The sequence below is a fragment of the Pezoporus occidentalis genome, unplaced genomic scaffold, assembly GCF_034315485.1.
Source record: "Pezoporus occidentalis ecotype Australia unplaced genomic scaffold, CSIRO_AGI_Poc_V1 ctg227, whole genome shotgun sequence".
Lineage (NCBI taxonomy): Eukaryota > Metazoa > Chordata > Aves > Psittaciformes > Psittacidae > Pezoporus > Pezoporus occidentalis.
This window is the reverse complement of record NW_026914148.1, coordinates 37,452-62,296: the sequence shown is the minus strand read 5'-3', so window position 1 is coordinate 62,296 and position 24,845 is coordinate 37,452. Positions and strand designations below refer to the sequence as shown.

Below are 24,845 nucleotides of genomic sequence, written 5' to 3'. Positions count from 1 at the left end.
TTTGGGATTTTTTTGTTGTTCTGGGTTTGTTTTTTTTTAAGGAAAAAAGTGTATTACACTACATAAGACTAAGACTATATTGAAATTAGTGATAAGAAAAAAAATCACTTCAAGAAAGGTATGTTTAAACTGTCAAGAGGTTATTTTTCCTGATATTATCATTTAAGACACAGAATTATAAGCATAAGGCAAACAAAAGTTCTCAAGCTGACAGACTTCCTAAACTCAATATATAATTAGTTAATTATATCTAGAAAAAAAAATCTCATTTGTATAGCAATATTCTGAATATGCCTCAGCTTTTCTGCTCAGTAAAGCAATCAAGAAACACAGGCTAATGATGTTGCATGAGGCTGCAACATTACTTTTCTAACTATGGTTGGACATGCTGACAGATATTCAAAAGTTAAAAAAACATTCAAACACACACACACTGAACATGAGTGTAAGGGGCACCACACATTACTCTTATTTTTTCCCCTGTCTCAGTTATTTAGGGGGAGTGATACAGCTCAACACAGAAATGCATCTTTCCCACCTCTAGGGTAAACAGGGTATTCGCACAGAACAGGTGCAATCAAGGAAAGGGATAAGGGCCATGCTATGAATGGGAAGAAGATAAAACCTGACCTGAGCAAGGTAAGAAAACACTTGCTATTTAGGTTCAGTCCAACTAAAACTATTAAACAGAAAAAGAGGCTCAAAGATAAAAACTTCTTTCCTATCTACAGCACTTCCACACTGCTGAAGTGAGTAGAAATACATAAAGGCAGCTGAAATACAACTACTGTGCTGACATCAACAACAGCTTCATTTCTTTGGCTATTTTTTTTTTCTCCCAAGTCTCTAATGTTTTGGATGAACAGGGACATGTACACTGAAAATGTGTCACTGAATAGTAGGTGACAGACCATTAAGGCTGCTTGAAGCACAAATCAGCACTGTATTCCTGCTATACTCCATTATCAGTACAGAGTTCTAGTACAGAACCAAGTATTTCAAGTGATTTTGCCAAACATCATGACCAATTAGCAAGAGTAAACCATACTGTAAGAACAATACCACTTGCGTCTGCTGCCAGAGGCCAAACTGATTGTTTCTATATTTATTTGTTTACTCAACAGTCTCATCCTTCAGATTAGTACTCCTCCTGAAGCAGCCACACTGGCAACCTTGCTTTGGAAATAAACTTCAGCCCAAGGCCAAGAGGTGGACAATGGAAAGAACATAGTTGTCCATCAGTTCTTGGAGCAATGAACTGCAGGATGATATTACAGTACAAATATTTTTGTTAAGGTATAAAATCCTCTTTAGGAAAGCAAAGCCTTCATACTATTTATGTGGCAAGGGGGAAGGGAAGGAGACAGATTAAATCCAAACCCCCCTTTACTTAACAGCTAGTACGTCAAGAGTAAGTCCTATCAAGTAGATAGTTTTTAAAATCTCTTTTCTAGATCCTATTTATTACAGGGGAACTTTAATGTTCCCCAAACTTCTTCACATGTCAACCTAGCAACATTTGTTACACCACCACATCCGTACTTCACAGCCAAAAAAACTAAAATGAAAACTAACACTTGCAATGAGGAAGTTCCCTCCCTTGGAGGTTAAGTATTCAAAACACCACCAAGGAGACATACTTACACTTCTAAAAGAAGAGTTGTTTCTGCAGTCATGCCCTGCAACTGCAGCCAACCGCAATTCTTTTTAAGAAGTTTTCCAAAAAGTAACATTTAGGGCTTAGGAAAAGTCTTTTGCAAACTCATTCTGAAAAAAAAAGCAACAGTCACGGGATGCAAACCTCTACAATCTTGTATTTTCAGTGCCACTTGACAGTAGCACATGCCTCAAAATTGTGAGGAGTCATCTACATATTTTTCACTGGTACAGGCAACATGCTACAAGATCCAAGCATTCACGAGTGCCTGGATAAGCTCTCTGATTACAGAAAGAGCCAGGCCATGCAGAAGCAGTGACAGCTTTACACAGACAACCAACATGCCTCATGGAATATTTTTTTTTCCATGCTAAGTTTTGATGGTCTACTAACATAATGGAATGTCCATATCCAATCATTTTCATTCTTATTTTGTTCTTTCATCTTACCACTTTAGAGCTTTGTTTGCCAGCCAGCCCTACTGTTCCCAGCTCCACCTGGATATTGGAAATCTGTAACATGTAAAGACCACTTGGTGACCACTGAGTCGCCAACGAAAACCTGGGTATCTCACCTGACAACAGCCAAAATTAAACAGATGCTTTGAAATTAAATTAATTCTCCTTAAACAGCTTTATTCTTTCAATTTGCTGATACTAAGTCCAGTTAACTAGTATTAAAACAGAATTAGTTAACACCAAAATCCTGAAATAATAAAATAGTCATAGCAAAATTTCAGAATATGGCAAAAGCCACTTTTCTAAAAAGCTATGTAATTACTGCCTCAGAGCAACATGAAGTCCACAGAAGAGCTTTCCAAAATAGCAAGTACACAGCCACCATCCTAATGAAGGTTATCACTGACCAGTACTAGCCAATCTCCAGGGCTGTGCAAAGCCATTGAGAAAGCATGTTTTCCCTGTAATGTAATGCTGAGCTGTGCACAGTAGATTACTCCAGGGGTTTATGGTCCGCAATCTCACTGAGACCACTTGCTTGTTGTTTCTTTACCATTACAGACCACAGGGTTCATTGGCAAAAGTCATATTTCTCCACTCCACTGTGGTCTGTTCCATCATTTTGAAGTTCCTGCAGTTGAACAAGTGAAGCCCACTTAGGTGTGATACTTGCCACTAGTATCTTGACATATCACACACACCAACCTCCAACAACACTGGGAATCTTTACTCCAAGGACCACATTAACAATGCTTCTGTATCTTCCCCCTTAGGAATTAGAAACTAGTCAATCTCCATCTCCACACATTATGAACCTTTAACCAGACAATCAGTAAAGTACTTAACTATACTGTGGCAAGCTGCAACATTAATGTAACTTGACAGAAATACTAAATGATAGATGGAAATGTCTGAGCAGAGGGCTGAACACTGATGAAAGATATCACCTTTATGTTAACTGATCCCAATGCTTTTCAACCAAGGCAGTGTGACAGCTAAGGATACTCTGCTAAAAAGAATGTTTTACTAACTTTAACAGCCTTCTTGATAATGAAGGCCTTAAGATTTTTCCCATGAGTTTTATTGCACATCAACAATATCAACAATAAATCAACAATAATTATAAAATAAATAAAAAAAATACCCCAAGAAGTAAAATTTTAATAAAACAATGTATATATAGTTCAAAACAGCATAAAATATTGTTTGGTGTTCTGGATCATAGCAAGTATGACAGTATGGCAGGAAAAGCAGCTAAAAAAGAAAACAATAAAATATTCCCTCCCTGCACCTTGCAGCTCTGGATAAAGACTCTTCTACTGCTACTGTGAAAATTAAAAGATTCTGCCCTCTAGGTTTGCTTGTCTTAGAGCACGAGAAAGGCAGAAAGACACACTCCTAGGATGTCGATGCAAATGATCAGAAGCCATAGTTGGGTTATCATCCTTTAACTTAGCACACCAACTCTCCTGTAGAGGAATCTGTATCATAGGTAGCAGCTCTCAGCTTTGCCTTCCTCTCTTTATTGTCTTCACATGCAGTACAGGAACAACTGTTTAGATGTGACAACATGCCAGAGAAGTTCAATACCTCGAAGTACCAGGCACCAGCAGGAGGCATGGTTGCTCACTATTCATTGCTGGAGTCCAGTACTCTCACCAGTGACAGGAACCCAGCAGGGGAATAAATAGTGTTGAAACAATCACCCAAAAGAGAAGAGGCCCGGAGCAGGAAACCAGAATTACAATGTCAGTGGGAAATTGATACAAGTTAAATAGCTGTGCTGGAAAGGGAACATACCAACATCTACTTTGTTGTTCACCCCAAAGCTCAGTCAATAGAGATCTACTTTGGAAACCAAAAGGCAAGTGAAACTGCCCCATAATGAGGCATAAAATCACAGTGGATGCAAAGTATTTTATTGTAAAAGAACTCAAGTAAATCCATATTTATTTTCAGATAAATTTTTGCTAGGATACACGGATTACTTTAATCACCACTCAAAATAGGGTACCCTATTCTATTGCAGTGAGTTAAATGTCCAGTTCATATGTAAGCCCTGGGACAGTTATGACCAAGTCCCACTACCTTTTGGGCAGGAGTTAGCTCCACCTAGCCAAGCCAAATGGGCATTAGTATTTATAAAAGTCAGGCGGAAACTGGAGCTGATTCTTAAGAAAATGATCAAGAAATTGACAAAGTCTTCTGGCAGCCTTGGAGATAGATAAGAGGGGGTGGGGGGGGAAGACATCTTGCAGAATTCATCTGAAAAGGCAGATACAAATCTACTCTGTGTGTGTGTGTGTGTGTGTATAAAAGCAGACAAAAAGAAGACTTTGTTTATCCTGTTACATGTTCAATCTGGAATGCCCAAATAAGCTGCTGCTTTACTTTCACCTTATTATGCATCCAGTATTAAGGATGAATCCCTGGTAATCAGCAGAGAGGGGTATCATTTTCCTTTGAAATGGACCAGGGCTGTGTGTAGAGCAATACAGGGCAGCAGTTTGTTGGTATTCAGTTGGGTAGTTAGGGTGTCCCAGGAATTTCACAATGCCTTTTAAAAAAATATATTACCACAGATTTTAAAAGTCATCCCTGAAACAACACTCTTCAGAGTTTTTTAGAAGAGGAGATAAAGGACCTAGAATTGTTGTTGTCAATGTTTATGAAGGTACTTAAAAGCGTAACTTGCAGTGTACAAAGTTAGCTTTTAGAGAACTAATTAAACGACTAGGACTATGCCAAATTCACAACATTTCACCAATATTTCAAAGATGTGTCTAAAAGCAGAACTTTCACCAGAGCCCCTGATACGCAGTTGTACGCAAGAATCAGTGTTGCAGAGGAATCAAGCTGCTGCTCCCCCAGCAGTGCTGTCAGACTTAGGTCCTGAGGAGAGTCTACTTCCTATCACACACAGACATGAGCTCACACACAGACGTGAGCAAAGACAGTGAGAGAAAGACAACATCAAAATGTAAGGACAGTGGGGAGGGAAGATAAAAAAAAAAAGAAGACTCTCTGTGTATTTGTAACTGAAGCTCCTCAGGGGCACCATCTACTGATAAGCAGCAAAGCTTCCGGAAGCAACACACAGACTGAGTACTTGGAGACGTATTTTGATCTGCAATACAGACAAACACCTCCACATTCAACACTAACCACAGGCACCTATTTCCCTAGCAACAGCTTGCAGGTCATTTTCATTTTGACTGAAGAACATTTAACCACTTACGTTATAAGCACTGCACTTTGATGCTCTAACAGCAGCTGCTTTTCACACCTACCAAATTGTTATTTGTGTAGTATTGAGCTGGTGGATCAATGCTGCACCTGCAGCACAGATCTGCTTATCATGTTTTTTTTAGAAGTATCTAAACTTTATTAGGTTAGAACTGGTCAAAGGCAAAAAAAAAAAAAAAACCCTACGGCATTAAAAAAAAAAAAAAAAAGGCTTCATTTTGCTCCATAGAACACCTCTGCCTATGACTATTTTTGAGTTAGGTTTGGAGTATTGGAACACACAGTAGAGGACAACACACGAAACAATAAATTTCACATAACAAACTCCAAAATGGAAGAATGGATTACTTTTATATTATGAAATCCCAGATTTATACACTTTACTAAATTTAACACTTGTTTAGAGCAAAGACTTGCAAAACTGTTTGATTCTTCCTAGTTTTATTCAAGACATCTGTTCACTGATCGTTCAGTAGAATATTTAATAAACTGTGGAAATCTAGATTTCACTGTGGTTCTGGAAATTACACAGAAGTTAAAAAAACATTGGGTTCGTTTGACTCCCTTTTTCGAAACAGCAACCCTCTTCTCTTTCTTCTTTTGATCCAGTTATGGGATGTACTTTGTATTCTGACCAGTAGCTTCATTTTTTAAGCATAAGTTACTAATGATAACACCTTTGACTACCAATTTCAAAAAGTGTTCCCACTGTCCTCACTCAAGAGTTTCTGAATGGTTTAGTCGACACATCCACAAACCTCTGTCAAGAAAGTCTGCAGTCCACCAAGGTTTGGGTTATCTACCTAGTTTATTTATTAACTTAAAAGTACAAAGTTGCCATGAGTCTCAAGAGTTTACTCTTCTACTAGGCACAACAGCAACACCAACTCTGCAGAAACCTTCATATGTATGCTCATCCTGAATCGCCACAAAAATAGTTTATTTTAGTTCAAATTAATCACATTTACACTGAGAAGTGAACTGTTCTACAGAAAACCTCTTGTATAATTTTTTTAAGAGCTTCTCTAATAAATATTCTGAGGTACTGACTTTCATTTATGACTTTCAGGGCAAAATACAGTTGCATAATGCGTACCCAATACAGGTTTGGAAGTATTTTTCAGATCTGTAAAAAACTCACTTTATTACAATAATTTTAACTGAACAAAAGTAGTTTAAAACAAAACTGTGATTGTATTATTAAAATACCATGCTCTACTTCAACTATATCTTAACAGGCAGATCCTTCAGACACCATTTTATAATGCTGCTGAAGTTATTCCCCCCTCAGCTACATATAGTCCTTATTTGAATATTCTCAATAGTTTTCAGAAGTGTTTAAAATATGTTTCAAATTATCTTCTTAAAAATAAACAATCATTTATGAATCAAAAAAATACTCTTGCAAATACCAAGATACTTCTTCCTGTTTTACTGCGTGGCTGATACTCACAGACCTTTTAAAGATCACTTCCATGTTATCCTAAATGGTAGTGTAAGGAAATACAAATTGAACTGATGCTTAAAGTTTACTTTATTCAGAGGCATCCACGACTATATATTGTAGAAATACTATAAATGCTCAAGAATGAAAAAGAAAGTCAGAACAAAGCAAACACTACTTAGATAAACTGGCACTACTTCCTCTCCTATACCTACACCTTCTAAATTACATTGAAAACCCCAAGAGTTGACAGTCCACTGATTTCTCCCATAAAAGGAATTTTTAAATTCCTAAACTACAACATGAAGGAGGATGCTGACTGTACATGCTGCAACTCACTGAAGAGCTTTCAGTTCCCTTCATTTTACCACTTGTTGCATTTGAATGTGGCTACCACTATGTTATAAGCTTACATGAAGTAAGATCCTCCTCTGGATATATCTAGAAAACTACATTTGTAGACTGATTTCTGGCCTCTTGGGAATAATATTTCATTAATGCAGGAACTACTTCCTGAATGTGGGAAGTTTGAAGTAAGAACACACACAGGCAGAGCCAATTCTGAAAGTGCTGCTAAAGAGGTTTTCAAGAGTTTCTGGCACAATCTTTCTTGCTCTGACAGGTCTAAAGGTTATGTAGCACTGCCAGTTTCGGTTTCAGTAATTAGGGTTTTTCTACCTGGTACAAGAAGTTAATTAAGAACTTTGGAAGCAGTAGTTCATATTTAAACTATTTCACACCTAAACCTGCAACTTTTTAAAATAAATGCAACAACAGAAATGTCATTACTACAAAGCATTTTCAAAGAACACATGGTTGTTCTTGCAGCTGCAGCTCTCCAGCTTCAGTGGAAGCCATTTGGCAAAACTCAGCATGGGTCAGTCTGAAGGATTCCCTTTCAGCACATCCATACTGTTGTCTGGTTTACACGTGCACCTTGACAGGGTTGATAGTGACAGGGATTGTCACCAAACCTAGCCTGAATGAAAAGCACTACAGAGTTGAAACCCTACAGGATGGATGAAAGGAAACAGAAAATGTGTCAAACTAACAACACAACAGTGGACTTCAACTATTCACCTACAAGCATGTCAAAAGACACAATGAGATACAAAATTAAAAGTGCTGGAAATTCAGAAATTACAATCTAAGAAGTAACCATTCAAAACTGAGAATAAGCAGTATCCTTTCATGAAAATGTAACTGAACTATCCAACAAGTACCTGAGTTTATCTTTTGACGTTGAGGGAGGAAATAAGTTTTCATGAACACTACACCCCAACAAAACACAAACTAATAATGTACTTAAACCATATGCCTAAAATATGACCTGCTGATGGCTTCCAAAAAGATGACCCATGATTCAAAGACTTTACATTCTACATCGAAACACCAGAGAAAAGCAAGCAGTTACACTTAGGGGAAAGTGCTTAACCAAATCCCATGCTATGAAGCACCTCAGATCTGGGAAGAGAACCCAGATACGGGCTAAATCCTACCCAGTATATCAGGGGGCTCCTGCAGAAGCACAAATTACCCATTTAATTAGCGTCACAGCCATTTCCCCGCTTTTCAAAATTCTGATTACTTTTAACTTTCACTGAGTTGTTTAGCACAGTTTAAGAGCAGGCCTGAGATCCAAACATTGCCAAAAACCCAAGAACGTTATTTCATAAACCACATCCTGTGGTTAAAGCATAATAAATTCCAGAGGTATTTTTCTCGCCTGTAATCCTAGCCTTCTTTTCTGTGGACATACAATTCTCAAAACCTTCTGAAGCCCTTTGCCTCTGTATGAGAAGGATGACCACTGTGATTAAAGCAAAGAACTCAAACCCCATTTTCTAGCTTGTGGCTCTCCCACAGATTTCCTGCTGGCTGGCCTGGTCTGAGTGTGCGGTATCTCTCTCTTTTCTCCCAGAGGAACTGACCTAATACAATCATCCAGCCACAAAAGGTGCCAGCAAAATAAGTGAATACTCACAAGACATTTTAGGAAAACGGTAGTCCCAAAGTTTGTAAGACAAATAAATTTGGAATATAACAATGCATTATAGTAAACACCTTCATTAGCACTTAAATCTTTTGCTGGACTTCAATCTCATACTTCCAGAAACGCATATAAACCCTGAAGGAGAATGTCTGTTCAGTTGTGGCAGGAAGCATAACGCTGGGCTTTAAATATCACACAAAATAATAATTAAGTTATTGTGTAATATTATTATGTTTAAAATAAGTATATAATTAAATAAGAATGCATTATGTTAAAGATTGAAGGACTGACATTCTGCTGCTCCCACAGATAGACACAGCGGTTACAAAACCAACACAGCGAATCAGTGCTGTAAATTCAGTTACAAAAGCAGGGGGAATCTTTCATTTAACACCATATTTTTTATTGGCAAATGAAATCAGTATCTCTAAGCAATGGTAACGCAGAACAATGGATGAAATCATGAAGTTCCTTTCATTCCTTTCACACGATGGTGACACAAACACTTTATTTTACGTACAGTGCAAGCTGGCACATGCATTATTACCATTGCTTCCTATTTCTAAAGTACAATTCACTGTTCAAGCAAACAAACCCAAACGTAATGGGAGAAGGACCTACATGTGAAGTGAGAGGTATCACTATCAGGGATGTGTTTAAGTACAAATATCTACTGCAGCAAATATTCATAAATCAGCACCCTCCCTACATGTAGTTTAAATTAGTTTAATGAACAGAAATATAGAGAGGAAACTTTTGTTGCTCATTTTCAACAACTAAACCAAAGACCCATAGGTCTTGCCTATGGCTCCGCAACAGGGGTATCCCAAGTAATATTTGCTCAACAAGTTTCTCCTCCTCTTTCTCCAACCACTAGCTCCTATCTCATCACGACACCACACCATTCTTTAGTTAGGTGGATGTCACTCTTCCTAGGCCAACACAGTCAGGTCAACTCAAGTATAACCATTTGCGTCTCCTACTTTTTGTTTCTTTTTGCTGACAAGTCAAACAATGGTCAGTGACTGCAGCGCAGTTTTGTGGGCAGCACGGCCCAGCACAGCTGCAGGCGGTGGGCTGCAGAACAGAGGCAGGACAAGATGACAGCAGGAGGGTGCTCCTTAACCTGAAAAGGCTGCTGCAGCCATCAAAGGAACTGTGCTCCCACACGTGCCCCAAAGCAAGGGACAGCCTGGAGAGATATTAGACACACACCAGCAACAGAAAAGATCAACTTCTCTGGGGGAAAAGAGATCTCTTAAAGTCTTTGGTTTTAACAACCCTAACAAATGGTTAGGGTGGTTTGTAATTCTCTATTTTAACACCTGATAAAGCAATTAACAGTTTGGCTATACCCAGTCCACAACTCAAGGAAACATTCAAGAATTTGAAGAACAGGGACCAATATAGACAAGCAGGGAAGACTCACCCAGTCAGACTGGCTCTGGAAGCTGGAGCTGTGAATGAGGAGATTCAAGATGCTTTCCCAGACTAGGGAGGAGAGTCATAATTGCATCATTTTTCTAGAGGAGCAGTGTCAACAATTTAGGCTGTGAGTCAGTACTGAGGCAGCCAATGCCCTACAATGGTCCCTGGGGCACTGTGCTATTAGAAGTGATGACTTTCACAACCAGCTGCTGAGCAGGATCCAAGCCGGCTGACGCTTATTAAGATAAAAAAAGAGAACTGCTACTTTATTTTTCAGTAAGAGCAAGAACATACTGCCAGTACGTTGGGCAACTTCCAGCAGCCAAATTACTGTTAATGTCCAGAATCCTTCCACTTTTGTCTGGGGGCCTCCAAGATGAGTAAATAAAACCTCATGTACTCTTACTTTCTTTTTTTCCAGACAGAAAAAGCCAGAAAAAAGTCTGACTTGCTAGAATCACCCTGTGAACACTATTTTACTGGCAGGTTTATGCCTCCACCACTAAATCACACTCAAGACTGCTGCCTTTAAAACCCCAGTAATTTCATGTGGGAAATGAAAAACAGAAGTACTCTTTACTCCCAACTTGGAATTGTTGCCTGGCAAGGTGTACACCAAATGTATCTGCATTCAAGTGCAGGAAATGGGTGAGGATTAATCAAGGGAGTTTCACGACAAAAAGAACTAAAAACCTTAAATTAAAAACCTTAGCTTCTAGTCAGAAGGGAGTTAAGCACACACACTGAAAAAAATACCAATCATTTTGGGACCATTTTGCAGTTCATAATACTTTTTTTTTTTTTAATCTTACACACCTCCCATAAGCAAACCTCACAACCAAGTATTTTTGCATTTGATTATCAGTCTAGAAAGACATACAAGTTCCCATAACAAAAAGCCACAAACATTCATATGTGTGTAAAGTGTTTCTGAAGTGACACACTCCCAATACATTTACAAATCCAAAAACCACTTTTACACTAAGACTTCCCTTACGCCTTTCTGTTGGTTTTAAATTAAGTCATTGAACTGACTTTCACAAACTTTCACTATGAAATACCATGAGGCCTGAAAATGTCTCAAAGGCAAAGATGTAACAAATGAGGCAGAAACCACTGAAATACAACAATGCACAACATGACATATCTGTCACTGAGTCAGCCCAGTTCATCCAGAAGCTAACAGCCAAATGTTTCAGGGTAAGGAAAAACATAAACCATATGCAACCTTTCAGTGACCTGAACCATGCATGGAACACACACATCTACATTTTTAGCTACTCTACATATTACACACAGACAAAAAAATTCTGGAACACGTATTTAAATCATGAAACACTGGTTTACATCCAGACTCTTAGCACTTTATCACCATATTAAGCCTAGGTATACAGACACTACAAGAAGTCAGAAATGAGAAAGGGAAAGTACAAAATCTAAATGGTATGTACTTCTGTTAAAAAATTCTGATCAACTCCTCAAAATGACTGTAAGCCGTTACTGTTTTATCATGTATGCATTCAGGCACGTATAACTTGGACTACAGCAACAATTCCATCACCGTCACCTTGTTACGTATACACATAAACATATACAAGCACAAAAATCAGATGAGAAAATAAGTTGAAATTAAATACAAGGCAACAGTCAAAACCTGAGTTTCAAAACATTTTAATTGTTCCACAGTTTTTTCAAAAATGCAGAAATGCTTGAATATGCTCAGAGACAAGTGTAGAAAAAGACTTGTTCACACAAACTACGTTTTAGATGGACTTTTTCTTAAGAAAAAAAGGGTAGAGGAGAGGGAACACAGCAGATCTGCAAGAAAGCTGCCAACAGTTCAAATGATGTTCCAAACAAATCAGTGAGGTAAAAGAAAAAAGCACCCCATTGGGAAACAAATTGTGCATCGTTGGTAGCAGATATGAAGCACAAATTAAGAAAGTGTTCAGAAAAAGGTTTTATATTTAGACAATAGCTAGGGCCAATGAAAATAGAAACTAACTTTCACTGAACTCTTCACCCAAAACACTGATTTATGAAATCCTGAATTCTTACAAAGGAAGACACAACAAAAGAAGTTAAATAAAGTAAAATCAAAGCTGCAAATCAAGCATCCCAAGTACAAGAGATATTTTACATGTGGTATGAATACTCGTTCCCTGCTTTATCAGCATCAGGGCTGGAAATAATACTGTGAACATAAAGGAAGGATTCAAGTCAGATTTACAGAAAACTATATTCATAACAACACTTCCCCTATAGTTTCTTCCTTTGGCTGAGATGAAGCCTAGGACCTAGCACAAGAATATGTTTAGAAACCCAGCATTTAAACAAAAAGCAATACGTAAAAATTGTAAGCGTGAGAAAAAAAATCCTGAATTAAGTACTGCTACATATGTGTGTAATTCTAATATTTCTTCCTGCAGTTCATAGTGTGAAGGCCAGTTGCAGTACTGGAGTGGAGCACCACCCATTCCCCAGTAACTCTGATAACAGCCCTGTGATGTGATCTCCACAGAGCTGTTAAAGACCAGAGCAGAGGTCTGATCCTCCCCACTGACAGGGAGTTGGACTTGGCCTTACGACTGCTCTTCCTCCAAGCACCTGAGCAACTTTCTCATTTTGCCATTGGTTTCTGGCAGAACAGGAGGAGGTCAGCCTAAGGAATAGGGACAATTCAGTGAAACATGCATCAAGGAACTCGGACTGCATGGTAAATCTATCAAGAAATCCCAGATAAGGTATATTCTCATTCTGGCAGAAGTGAAACACAAGAAAAGCCAGGACGCCCATCAATAGAACTAGATGTTTGTGTCAGCACTCCTACTTTGAGAAGGGTGTATCTCTAGTTCTTGTTCAGAAATTAGTCTCTTGCCCAAACAAGCTATAAAAAAGTACAAAGCCAAGGTAACTGCATCAATACCAAACCCTATGGCATATTCCAAAAGCATAGCATATAATCCTAGCCATATATTCCTTCATTTAGTGTGCCTGAAATCTAAAATTAGTATTTCATTATAGAGAAATATATGTAAAAATGTAAGTCATAGGCCCAAAGAAAGTGCTTAAAAGTTTGCTGACTTCTTCATTAAGACAGGAAGGAAGTTATAAGAATGATTTAGCCCACTGGCTCACAAGGCTGGTGCTTTATCAGAATATTAATGATAGCAGACATTTTTACTGGAGGCTAAATCACAAAATTGTGTTTCAAACAAAGCTTTTAGCACTTGACAGCAAAGAAAACCTCAACTTAGGCCAAAAATAGATTAAAATTCATAAGGCAAGTGAAAGAACAGCCTTGCAGCTTTGAAATGCCTTTCTTCTTTTTAATAACTCATAACCAAAAGCTGTTTGTAAACATTGCAAGCAAGGGGCTCCCCTAAGTTACTATCGTGTAAGAAAAGTACTGGAGTTGGGAGTTTTTTCTTTTTTAAACAAAGAAAGGACAGGTGGGTAAAAATCACTGTCGCTTGACTTCTCCTTTTGTTAGCTACGTATCAACATAGATAAGACTTAGCAATAATAAATAGTTTATGGGAATACAGGCAAACATCCCCAGCAGCTTACAACTACATAAAACTACATCTTGGGATCATCCTGACGCAGGTGTTCTTTCCAATCAAAAGGCATAAAACGTTTTGTGTTTTACAAAGGGTCTGTCCAAGTTATCGAATTGACCAGATTTTAAAGATTTTCTGGGATTTTTTTTAAGGCTACCATGGTAAAGAAAACTATCTACCTAGTTACACAAATAAATTATTAGTAGATCATCATCCCCATGGCAGGGAGGATGGAACTACATGATCTTTAAGGTCCCTTCTAACCCAAACATTCTGTGATTCTATGATTAATACATGAGGATTCATTGCATGTAAAATCTCCCATAGTAACTCCCAATGTACAAACTCATAACCTCTTGTAAAAGAAAGTAGAACAACCTGTCTCACATTTACCTCAGGTAGGCTAACATTATACACAGGTAATAACTAAAGCATTTAACTTGTTCCCTGGCAACATTTTATACAGTCATCCTCTTAAAGCAGAATGCAGCTACTTGCTCAATTACTGTCTAAAAACTTGTGTGGCTGTAACGACCAATCTGCTCCCCCGCTGTAAGAATACACGTTCCTGCTAAGAAGATATACATGCAGCCTGGCTGCATGCATTTCTGGAATTACTGAGGAAACAATGCCAGCATAAGCTGCTCTGCAATCACAAATTCCTATGACTGTAGCAGAACCCACATACATATTCTGAAATTCAGCTGGACATTACTAATGCTCTTTTAAACATAACGGTTTTTTGTTCAAGAAGGGGAACACGGTTAGGAAGGACTGGTTGTATGGCACTGCACAAGAGTAAGGAGCAGCACTCAGCCTCCACTGCTGAACAAGACATCATTAAAGACCATCCACAATTACCTGGGCCATTCCCTAGAAGAACAAGTAGTTAGTGCCTACAAAAACCAGTTTTTCAGGTCTGAACTCAAATTGTGCGGTAACCACGCAACAGACCACCCAAGGGTTTGCAACTCACCAGAGGGTCACACAGTAGCAGAGGGAATGACAAAAGAATCAAAGTCTGCTCAGATCCTTCTCACAAAACAAAGAAAAGCCTGTGCTGGGAGTGTCAAGTACAGGAATGGGGACACGGGAACTCTGGAGAGCATCGATCAAATCCCAAAGAATACTCCAAAGAAGGGAGATTCAGGGAACAAACAGCATGCAGTATAGTTTGTTTTGCATTGACCAGCAATCTCCAGCCTCACCTGGAAAACTGTTTTAAAAATTCCCCACCACAACTAGCTATGTGTCTTTGTGACTGTCAGCTCTCGCATGCCTCCAAAAGTTAAGTGTTCCTAGCAGATGGGACTTCAAAACAGATGCAGAAGCAGTGATTTTAAGGTCCAGAGCAGCTGGTTCCAAGGTACAGGCTCAATGAGCAAGTCCAGAGAGGCAGCACCCAGAATCCCAAGGTGCTGAAAGCACCCATGTATGGGTTAGACACAAATAGAGCTAGCCAGTGTCTCATAGAAAAGGCATGAATCAGTCTAACACCACTAACTAGCATACAAGAAGAGACCTTACTAAAATTCGACCACAACAGTGAAAAGAAGGATGGAGTTGTTCCCCATTCAGAGTCGGCACTTCCCCCACCCACTCCTAGGGTACTGCTCTGAGACCAGTGCTCAGGTCACAGCAACTGAAAAATACTTCTGGACTATGTGATCTCCAATGTGTTACATAGCAGCATGCACAAGTGGTTTTAAAATACACCAGGTTTCCAGAAGACATAAACTGCGTTTCCCCTTTTGGCATCTACAGAGTTGGCATTTTAACATTATCACTAAGCCAGCCTGACTCTGGATCAGGACAAGTTTTTCCCATGTCCACTACAGTATTATTATACAATATAATTAGGTCTCCTCTGCCTGCAACCTAAAAGTTACCCAATTTCTGTGAGGGCAGTGTCACAGCTAAGGAAATCCTTCTTCTCCCCACCTCATTTCTCTCCCTCCCTCTCGAAAGCCCCTTTATTTCTAGTGAAAATGTTTTTATAGCATGTAAGAACTGCAACACCTCACCCTCTTTCCAACTCCTCCAGCTAAACACTGTGTTATTCAGTGTGCCAGAAGTTATGCTGAATACACTGCATTGGAGAACCGATTCCCAAATTTCCCATACTTTCTATGGCCAACACTCCTCAGACTTAGCAGCGAATAAAAATTTGGTTGTTTCAGGGTTTTTTTTTAGCAAACGCTTCTCAAAACATTAGTTATCCATTTGTGTATATACAAACGCAAAGAAGGATGCCTGGGATACCAATATACAGAACATTATGAGAAGCCATCCAGAAAGATAAAAAGAAACAAGCACAGTATCTTTCAGATTGTGTAGCATTCAGAAATGACACCTTAGTTTTCTTTATTTATACATATAATTTATATGTACCTCATATACACATATTTCTATTCACAGCAGAGACAACTCCAAGAAAAGCCTAACCATCATTGATTAAGGATTTATATTTCAACACAGTTCAAAACAGGTAAAGCAGAATGCATTTCTAAATACAACAGCATGCATAACTGGAGGACAAAAATTAGTTCAGCATGTAAAACAAGTGTTTAATGCTACTTTGGTAAACCAGTTCAGCTACAACTAGATTCAAATTCCCTGTGTGAACATGTTTGATAAACAGTTATGGAACACAGCCAATATAAGAATAACTCTCAGTTCTTGCCTAAATTTTGAAACAGAATCTTGAAACACAGATTTACCCCCTTTATTCTTCCAATGTATTATTCATGAATTACAATTTAATCTCCTTTATCTAGCATCATTGTAATTTATTGGTCTGCACCTGACCAGAAGCAATTAACACCCACATGCAGTTCTGCTCACACTGGCAACCTGTGTCAGTAAATCATGGTCTACAACTCCACAAGTGTGCTCTGAACATGCAAGTAACCAACAAGTCAGCTCACCAGGGAAAATTACTACCTGTGTGGAATTTTGCCTATCCTGGCACTAAGAACTGCACCAAATCGTTTTTTAGAAAGTAATTAGACGCAGGTTTTTTTTTTTCCCCTGTTTCTTTGACAGCTAAACAGGGTGCTAATGGTCTTATCAAATTAAATTCTCACTTTCTCAGACCAACTCCTAGGTTTGACTAGCTTCCAGAAGCTGTGACTTTTGTATTATTATGTTAGGTGCAAAAACACTGCACTGTTGCTATAGCACTGAGATGCATTTTCTGCCTTATTTTGTGCAGCATCCTGAGGATAAAGGGAGTGGGGGACTTGTAACTGTTACTGTATTACAATTAGCAAACTGAAAATAAGTAAAAACTACTAAATCCAAAACAGCATACTCCTCAGGAACTTGCAAAAAACTATAGGTGATTTTTTAAAAGTACTACAGTATTTTCACACTCATTTCCTGCTGTACAAGGAAAGCAGAGGAGCAGAGTTCCTTCTTAAGAAATACTGATACTGAATTAACTATTCCAGTGGCAGGACTTCAAACCAAAACATGGTCCAGATTACTTTTCCAATGTATCTGCAGAAGCATAACTTACTACTTGGATAACAAGTAGTTAGATAACTTGGAGCACTGTTTACAGCACAGCCACTGCAGAAAACAAGGGAACTGTCCTTGCCTGCATGTCCAGAAGTTCAACACATTCTTGTCACTTCATCAAGCTTAGCTGTTCGGTTCCTACAGTGAGGGAAGGATGCAGGGTGGGGGACCGGGTGGAGGAGAGAAATCAGACTGAAAAAATGCTTATTCTATCAAAAAAAATAGCTTTTTGCGCATTTGGTTCCTTGAACCAGCTCACCAGCAGGTCAGATGAGCACCAGTGCTGACTTCAGGGAGGGGTGCAGCACAGGCATTGCCTACTTTTAGTAAGAGCTGATGGTTGAGCTAGCTCAGCTACACCACAAAAATCACACCCTCCACTGCTCTTACGCCTACAGTTCTAGTCTAAGTCATATAAGAATATATCTAGGGAAAAAAAAATAATATCAACCATCACTAGTCATTTTTACATAACTAGTGAGCAGAAAGGAAGTTTAAGTTCTCAGGACATTTCCAAAAGCTTTCCCCTCCTGTACGTATACAAGTCCTCGCTGGGGAAAAAAAAAACAAAAAAAAAAAACGGAAAGTGAAATTCATGAGCTACATGGACACCTCACAACAGAGCAAAATCAGGCCCAAAAAAACAAACCTCAATCAGATCACAAGACTGCAAAGTGCCTGGCAGTCTATGTCAATTCTAGAGGACGAAAAAAGACAGAGTTAGAAGTCCACTGCCAGAGGCTTCATACCAGAGGAGAGACCTTCTGGGCTCTTCTCATTGTGAAGTAAGGACTTGCACAATTAATTAAAAATCAGAATTATTTATTGGCTTATCTGTGGTAAGAATTTTTAAAGCATTTTCACCTCAAAACCCAGTTCCTGATTAAAATGTACTAGTAATGACTTCTCACATCTTCTGTCATTATCCCAATAAATGAGTATGCCACAAACATATACAGGCTTGTTTCCTTGGCATTGAAAGGACAGCCATTTCATGGCAGCAGGCTGAAACTGCCAGCAAAAGAGCAGCAGTAGATCAGGCAGAAAGTATCAGGAAGTGAGAAATTTTGATAGCCATACCCCAGCTTCCTTCCAAAGGAGGAAATTGAAACAGACATTCTGTTCTACTACTGCAGTTTGTTTTTTGATTTAGTCCCACATAAGCTCAGTAGCAATAACAAAGAAAAAGAAAAGCCCCAGTACAAAGTTCATCCTCTCTCAACTTGACCTAATCTGTTTTTTCCCCGTCCACAGCCTAAGTCTGAGCTTGTTTCACCAAGCAACTCCTGCCTTAAATACAGTAACAGATGGACTGGGGTTGACATGAGCCAAGTGCTAAGATTATCTGACATTTAAATGATCAGGGGTTTATTGCCCTTTTCCATTAATTTCAGCTGACTTTGAATAAACTTCAGTGAGCTCAGTCTGCTTGAATCCACCTTTGACAGCTCCTTCCCAGCTGCGTTCATTACCCAGCCCTTCCACGTGCTTTGTCATTTTATTAGCACCCTTGTTTCCTTACCATTTTGGTTATGTGGATGGAAACCAGTATCTGAGTAAGAATTAGTCACTGCTAGCTGGTTTGATCATCAACTAGTTCTTTAAAATAACCCCCTAGTATGAATGTATTATGTTTGTATATCAATAAACTTAACATCACAAATTGTACATTAAGTAAATAGCAAATAATACTAAAGCACAGGCTGTATTGCAATGAAAAGCATCTTACTGAAATATTTTATTCAACTCATCGAAATGCTAACTAATCATTATTAGTTATAACAAAACTTCACAGCGTAAAAATAAATTAAAAAACAAAGTTATACTGTCACATGTAAACTATTTCTACATTTATCTACCTATAAAACACTTCTTATATTGTCTCCTCTGTTGAAATAAAGCATGCACTGTTAAGACCTCACAACTTAATCAAAGTCCTTTTAAAACATTTCCATACTGATTGTATTACATGAGTTTGCTTGCAGCTTTATAACCAGCCATTTACAAGGCATTAAAAAAAAAAAAAAAAGAAAAAAAAATTTATTGCTATACTTGCTGAGCACCTCAGAGAAACACATTCCTTTTGTTATGGGCTGAGTGACCACTCGCATGTCAAACAGTATTTGTTTCTGCATTACACAGAACAGAAGATGGTACAAAGCCCAGTCACTATTCTTCAGCAAACTGTGATACAGGACACAGGAAAAGGGGTCTGAAAATTATCTTGTTCAATTATCTTGACCAGCAAGTCCCTGAGAGCTCCCTGAGCCGAGCAGATACGCACTATGGCCAATGCAGACATATGCACAGCACCGGGGCCCTTCAGGGAGAAGTTGCCAGAAAGAGACAGCCCTATTCAAAGAAACTTGTCACCTTTCTCCGACTTGTGCCTTGGCAGTCTTTGTTATTTCTGGTTTACTTATTCTCCTAGTTTTATGCCCAGAAACAGAAGTTAAACACACCCCGTTTGTTCTTTCTCTGTAATTACAGACCAGAAGCTACTTTTAATGCTGAGATGAGGATTACAGAACAGCTGCTAGAGAGAAGAACATTCTGGCCATTAGCTGTGAAGGAAGCTCTTCGGAGAAGTGGTATGTGTGGCCCCACGTCACATGACAGCCAGCTTACTTTGTTTTGTCTTTAAAGCACCAACAATACTGAAGCCTCTGAACTGCGGGTTCTGTAAAGTCAAAACAGCAGCCTGGCTGCCACAGAAGACAAGGTTTATTTGATAGCTATAAAAAAATGCTACTGCAAACAAGTAAGTTTGAAGGACACATTTTGACACAAACTCATAACTTCAAGCTACTGAGTTAAAGCAATTCCTGAAAAAAAGGAACAGCACCCCCACGTTCTACTTAGATTTTGCCATTTATCTTTGTCATTTTTCTAACATAGACAAAATTATTTCACCCTTTACATCTTAATTTTACTAACTCTAAAGAGGTAACACTCTGCAGTAGCAACCTATACCTGATGTACAGGAAATACTATTACAGCATATTTACACTATTTTATGCTTATTAAGCAAAGAAAAACACTTCCAAAGGAAAGATCAAATATATTGCTTGTTCTTCCGCCTGAATACATGGAGTACCCTTGCTGCTTGGCACTGCAAGACAGAGTCTGGATCCTACTTGAGGATCAGGAAGATAGGATGGTGTAAGAAGCAAAAGGCAAACAGCAATAGTTATTTAAAGTGACTTGCAAATGTCTGGACATAACTATGATAATGATTTTTATCATGAGATAAAATTGTTATAAAAATCCCGATTTTTTGAAGACAGCATTTTTTTTTACAGGTGAAAATTATGGTGTTTTTTTAAATAAGAAGAAATCAAACATGAACATCTCTGTTTTCAAAATGTAAAATATAAAATACATTTTCAGCAAACACAAGAAACTGGCTATGTACACCATAATGATCAAAGGAAGAAGCTGCACTTCCTTATTTTAATAGCAGATGATCTAACTGCACAGTGGTTACAAGCTATTTCACACTGTAACATCCGGTCAACTTGGGAAATAATCATCTTGAAACTTCGCAGATGCTAGTTTAATAGCTTATCTCCCTATTTATGCAGTACTCAGTCTTTGAAAGAACAGGTTAGCTCCTCAAAAGGTGCTTTAAACAGACTGCATTTAAGAATTTGAATACTGTCTGTGCTCTAATTAGAGAGGAAAAGAGCGATCTTCGGCTCAGACGCGTCCCAGTTTTCCTCTGAATAACGTTTTCGGTTTAAGTAAAAAGACCTTAAATAAGGTCTGTAACTCCATTTTAATAATCTTTGGAACTGCTCGTGAACACAGACGGTTCTCACACAGAGCATCAAATCCAGCCCAAAAGAACAGCAGCAACAAGTGAGTAGCTCAGACAGCGGCCAACGCATGCTCACTACTAGTGAATACGGATCCTCACGCCTTGGTAAAGCAAAACAGCGCTGAGCCAGACAACTCTTTGTAACGTAAGAGGACAACACTAATTCCACTGGCTATCGTACAGGTAATTACCGCAGGCTGATTTCAGATGATGATAAAACCCCCCTCTGTTTTACACAAAAGAATATTTCTACATATGCAAAGCCTTAAATGACATTTGCAATGCAAAAAGGTCTACAGATGCTTCGTGCAGTTGACCATCACATTTTGTTATCCTAAAACTCCAAGCAAATCCAGGTAGACCGGGTCCTGTTGCAGAAAGATAAAATGTAGCTTCGACGCAGGACTGAGGGAGATTGAGGCAGCTGTCCCTGGGTGAAGTACTTCAGCCTACATTTTACAGCCTTCAGAATGAATCGAAATCATTTTGAGTCATTTTGATAAATCCTATAATGTTATATCAAAGTCAAAGAAGTAACCCAAGAATAACTAACAACTCAATTTAGAGATTTTTTTTGTTTTGGTTGGTTGGGTTTGTTTTGGTTTTTTTTTTTTTTTTTTTTTTGGGGGGGGGGCCTGCTGTTGTGGTTTTGGTGGTTTTTTTTTTAATTCCACAGCAGATATTGTCTTTTTCTTTTTTTTTAATCCAAGAGCAACTGGCAATTACAGAATCACCCACATTAACAGAAGACAATGGTCATCTGTCTCCAGGCTAACACCTAAACTAATTAGCTCTCACCCAGGAGTTGCTCTATCACTTAGCACAAACCATGACAACATAAATATCCACATACACTGGGGAATGAAGTATCTTCCTTGCTTACTCTTAATGCTGTTGACATTGCCTTCATTAAGAAAAAAAATAAGGAGTTTAATGGCTGCCTTGCAAGAGCTTCCAGTGACCCTAATTGCTGTTAGTAATGACTCCTGGAAGCATAAATAACAAGCTATAATGGCCATTAGAAATCAATATTGGTTTATTGTTCTCAGGGTGTTATTCCACATACTCCTCATTTTCTGTTCTACACTTCTGGATAGGAGGAAACTGTCAAAGTGTTGGTGACTTTAGCAAATACTGTTTTTTGTGTCAATCGCTGCAAAGAAGATTATTTTTCTTTTTTAAAGTACTTAGTTCACTATACACACAAACATTCCATGAGTGCACTCTATCACAGGTCTTAACACAAACCTGCAACACATTCCTCTTCCACCTAGAGGGGAGCGTATAAAACCTTCCAGATCAGGACTTCAACATTGGCAAGGTCAGGATACCTAAACAAACAAAACCCCCAACAGGCACACAACCACACCACCCGCTGTTTATTTCTGACCTAGACACAATCATTAAACCCTCCTAGACACGTTCACTTTCTCTCCTGGAATCCTGCTTCCTTAACAACTGTATTAAAAAAAAATTAAACCACCACATTATTCTTATTTACCCTCGAAATATATAGTAGCTCTGGAGCTTCTTTGTGGTACTTTTCCTATTTAGACACAGACAAATTCCTATCTCGCTTTTTTTTTTTAATATTAAAAAAAAAACAAAACAACACAACCTGGATGTCCTTCAATAAAAAAAAGACCCCCACATCATGAATCTTAGCACAAACCAGTACAGTCATTAACACAAGTACTGTTAAATCATATTACACACGATGAAGAACTTTGCATCTTGCAGCACAGGACATTTTATTTCCTACAGTAAATCTCAACCACCTCAAAATCAAACCTACAGTTTTCAGATGCATTCGCGTGGATTTCTCCCACCTTGTATTTGCCCAGCACTTTGCACAACATGGTCCTGGGCCACAACCAAGGCAAGCGACAGTAGATATATAACATATATGACAGGAGCACAGCAGACTTTTATGCTGGACCAGTTTCAAAGTTTACACCACACATTTACTTTCCATGTCCAGAAAACTTTTTGAATGTGTCTTTGCCGGCTTTCAGCACTTCTGCTGACCACCTCCTTACTGGCCATAAAAGAAACCTCATGTTCAATGGACTTTAGCATGGTCCTGGACAGCTGGTGACGATATACCCCTGCTCTATGATACACTTTACCTACCACCGGCAAACATAAGATCCAAGCAGTAACGCTGCACTCTGTGGATTAAAGCATTTTAATCCCTTCATTAACACAGCGCACTCACGTGTTACAGAAATCCCGTAACACGTCCTGCCGAGGAGAGACCTATCTATTCAGCACTCAGAAAGACACAAACTACAGGTATTTAAAGTTTTCCCCTGATAGTTAATCACTTCGTCGAACAATTTTAAGCGTTATATCACAAAAGAAGTACTCAGTGCTTCGCGGAGTGGGCCCGTTGGGAGGGGAGTCTGCGGGTGGCCGTTGGGACCCGTTCGGCTGCTCAGATACCCGCGGACCCCCCGACGGCCCACTCCAGGACAGCGAACACCGAATATCAAGCCTCACCCTCCCCGGGACCCCTTCCCCCGCCACCTCTCACCTGCAGCCCACGGAACAGCAGCGGCACCGGCGGGGCAGCGGCTGAGGGCCGGGGCCAGTCGCTCCGCCTAATCCCGCCTCCTCTTGAGGTGTCTCTGGGGCCCGCAGAGCCTCCCCAGCGCGGTGAGGGCGGGACGCGCGCGCTGCGGCAGCGCCCCTCCTGCCCCCTGGCGGGTGGCGGGACGGCCGCCGGCCCCCCTCAGGGGCGGCCATGAGGGACGGGGGTCTCCGACGCGCACACAAGCGGCTGGTATCGCCTCAGCCTCGCCTCTGACGATGGATTTTTGGCAGCAACACATGAAGGGGAACCCCTCTGTTGTGCTCCCCCTGGAGAGCCCCCAGGCAGGGTCTACAGCACCCCGTCCCTCACAGGTTGCAAGGGTGTCCGCGTCCCCCCATGCAGTTCACACGAGTAACTAACAATCGGCATCCAAGCTGTAAAGCTGAGGAAACAATCTTCTTACTGAAAACTTAGGAATAAGTTTAAGAAATAAAAGGTTGATTAAGAGATACAAAGGTTTATAGCCAGCTGTCAAAAACCCGGCCACTGTTGTGGTGCTTTTGGCATGGCTCCGAGCTTACCTCAGGCAAGCTACACCCGCTGAGGAGGGACCTGACCCTCACAGGCCAGCTAATGGCACCAGCTTCCCATCCCCCCGTTTACTTAGTTCTTTTTCACCCTCTCAGTGTGTTTTAGGTGAGTCTCCAAGATGTGGCAATGATTCCTCAGTGTATTGAGCCTTGAACATCTGGCCACTAATGCAGACCAAGCCCAGTTCCACCACGCTTAAGTCCTACACAAACCTCACTGTAGGCAGTAGAAACACTGGTTTCTGTGGCGTTTTGGATCAAGTTTATCTGGGGGGTGTTAGTCACCAGTGACCACACACAGCCCGTGGCAGGCAGGTGTGTGCTGGCTACCAGCAGCTACAACCATGTGTTAGTCATCCACGGCCCTACCATGGCTGCAATCATAGGTTAGTAACTAAATACAACCGTTTTTGTTTGTGCACCGCTAGCCAGCTGGTGTTTTCCACACTCTAAGGCAGAGCTATGTGCTTGAATTGATCTTCTTGGGGGGAGCTGCACTTCGGTGCATGCACCACAAGCACGACAGCTTCATTTGACTCTAAGCTCCTGTTTGAATACAGTGGGCAGACAGGAAACATACTGAGACTG

The 24,845-nt window shown here is 39.6% G+C and overlaps 1 protein-coding gene across 3 annotated transcripts in view; it reads right to left on the bottom strand.

Annotated features, from left to right (window-relative positions):
* The window catches only part of ADCY7 (adenylate cyclase 7), a 68,889-nt gene extending 45,092 nt beyond the window's left edge, over positions 1–23,797 (bottom strand). For all 3 annotated transcript variants that reach the window (XM_062621070.1, XM_062621071.1, XM_062621072.1), the window contains exon 1: positions 23,668–23,797. The gene's annotated coding sequence lies outside the window, so the exon portion shown is untranslated. The remainder of the gene's footprint in view (positions 1–23,667) is intronic.
* Positions 23,798–24,845: the final 1,048 nt, after the last annotated feature.